Raw genomic sequence first — 3,015 nt, forward strand, 5'->3', positions numbered from 1 at the left:
TCCTACTAATCTAATTACGTGTATGTCCTATAAGGGTGCTATACTTATTATAGGTACTTATTCCTATAGGTGCCTTTCTAAGGAGGCACCTTACTCTATATAGGTGCCTTTCCTAATAGGCACCTCTCTTTAGCTAGGTACCTTCTAAGAAAGGTACCTTTTCCTAAAGGTGCCCTCATTAACTAAGCTACCTATAATCTCTACGTCCATTTCCTACTACTAATTAGCTACAAGCTATTTAACTTTATTACTCTATCTTATAGCATATAGGTTACATGTTTTAGCTATAACACTACGTCCCCTCCCTTAAGGCCTAGTCCTATAGGCCATTACTAACTAAGAATCTACTAACCTACTTAAGCGTAGTAGGTCCCCTATATTTGTAGGGTAGGCAAGGCCACAACTATGTCTTCCTCTAAACACTTAAAAATCAAAGAACGTAAACTACTTACTAACTATATAACCTATAAAGGGGTTGAAATGCCTTCCTATTCCTACTATAAGAAACGAGGTCTCTGCTACCTTGCTTCTACATCTTTAAAACGATGTAATGAATGTGTTCATTTAAATTCTTACAACTATAACGTCTCTAGCCCTTCTACTAGCAACTAGCAGTTACTATAGAAAGAAGAAGATTGTCTTTACCTTAAAACTCACATGACCTATGAAGCTGTAGCAACTGCTATAGCACGTCTTAACCACCTTAAGTAACAGTAGGATCTTCTTAAGACCTAAGGTGCTAAGATGCTTCGCTATAGTCTAAAGACCTTTAACAAACTAGAGGAGGTAGAAGAACGTAAGTAGTAAGAAGCTAAAGCCTATAGTTACCTCGCTAGTCCTTCTATAACTAACCCTAGGAGCGCTACCCCTAAGCATAACTACCTATTAGCCCTTTCTCCTAGGTTCTTTAACTACTAGGGTGTTAATAGTAGAACTCTACTAGTAACTCTAGGCAGCTAAGGTTTCCCCTTAACTCCTATAAGTTATCTATAGGTTTATAGCCTCTCTATTTTATTAAAAACTCTTCTTAGCGTCCTACTAACCTTTTGTCTAGGATTGCTTTAACCTTATATTTAATAATCTCATTCTTAGGTTGAAGTTTAGTGTCTGTTGCAATTAGGGTGTCCCCTCTTACTAGTTCTAATAATAAGACATAAAACACTAGGTAGAGCTTAGAGTTCTTAGGTAGCTATAGCTTGTAATTAACTAAGCTAACTTTCTCTAATATCTTAAATAGTCCTAGTTTCTTAAAGTCCAACTTTATGCTTAGTCATTTCGTTTTAATGTATTTCTAGAGTAAGTATACTTTATCCTCCTCCTTAAAGGTAGGTTCTATACTACGCTTCCTATTTACATATGTAGTAGATCGTTTATTTAAGAACTAGATGTCCGTTACAAGTTGTTTCTAGAAGGAAAGTATTTTCTCAACTTTAAGTATTCCTTCCTTAGAACAAAATTTATCTAGCCTTAGCGTCTTATATGCCTCTAGTTACTATCTATTGTTAGCAAAGAATAGTAAGACTTTCGTTACCTCTAACAGCGCTAAGTTATATGCAAATTCTACTAAGTGTAGGTACTAAACCTAGTTGTCCTATTCCTTATTAACGTAGCTTTATAGATATGCTTCTAACGTCTAGTTAGTTTGTTCTATCTATCTATCTATCTATAGATGAAAAGCTATAGACAGCTTATAGTTTGTTCTAAGCTGCGCTATAACTGTCTACTAGAATTTAGATGTAAAGAGCTTATCTCGATCTAAAATTATCTTGTCTAGGAGTCTATACACTACGACAATGACTTTTAAGAAGGTATAAGCTAACGCCTTCACGTCTAATGCCTCTATAAACAGCGTAAAGTAGGCTTCCTTTATAAGTTGGCAGTTAGAGACCATAATAGCGTCTATAACAAATCCTGTCATTAGTTCCTTTAATGGCAGTAACTTAACAATGAAGTTAATTGCTATTAAGGACTATACTTGTCCTAGTGTTAGTAGTGACTTTAAAAGTCCATATAGTACGTGTCTATTTGCTTTTGATTTCTAGCAAATGTTACATCCTAATATAATTGTTTCTACCTACTTCCTTAAACCTAGGAAGTAGTAGTGTTATACGATTCGTTTAAAGGTTTATGTTACTCCCTAATGACTATGTGCTAGCAACGAGTGTTGTTCTTATACTAGCAGGCGTCTTATTTAACTTAGGACATACACTAACCCTTTAAATCAAATTAACCCTTATTCGTTAATAGAGAAGTTTCCTTTAACCTTATTTAAGGTTCACTTTGCTATTTTGTCTATTACATAAGCGTTCTTAAGTCTCTGCTTAAGTTCTATGTCTTCTATAATAGCAATTATAGCTAGTAGTTCATTGTATTATATTCCTACGTCTATTTTCTTTAATATTACTCTAGGTCTTTCTTCCTTTAGGCTAATGTAGTTAGTCCTTCTACTAAGAGCGTCTACTCTTACATTCTTAGAGCCTTTGTGTTATAGCTAAAACATGCAACCTATGTGCTATAAGATAGAGTAATAAAGTAAAATAGCTTACGGCTAATTAGCAGTAGGAAATGGACGTAGAGATTGTAGGTAGCTTAGTTAATAAGGGCACCTTTAGGAAAAGGTACCTTTCTTAGAAGGTACCTAGCTAAAGAAAGGTGCCTATTAGGAAAGGCACCTATGTAGAGTAAGGTGCCTCCTTAGAAAGGCACCTATGGGAATTAGTACCTACAATAAGTGTAGTACCTCTTATAGGACACACACGTAATTAGATTAGTAGGAATAGTAAGAATAGTTAGAGAGTCTACTATTCTAACTATTCCCTTTAGCATAACGCTACTATATAAGTAGATAGATAGTTCTTAGATAGGAGCTTCGTGCTCAACTTAATATAGTATTTTGTTATATACTATAACGTGTTTTACGAAAGCCTTTATGTCTAATCCCCTACCTCCTCTATTAAGTAAACTAATGTAACGAAACCTCTATAAGTCTTATAGTTTAAGACCTAGCGTTACAAC

This window comes from Pseudogymnoascus verrucosus (genome assembly GCF_001662655.1).
Source record: "Pseudogymnoascus verrucosus strain UAMH 10579 unplaced genomic scaffold scaffold_82, whole genome shotgun sequence".
Taxonomy (NCBI): Eukaryota; Fungi; Ascomycota; class Leotiomycetes; order Thelebolales; family Thelebolaceae; genus Pseudogymnoascus; species Pseudogymnoascus verrucosus.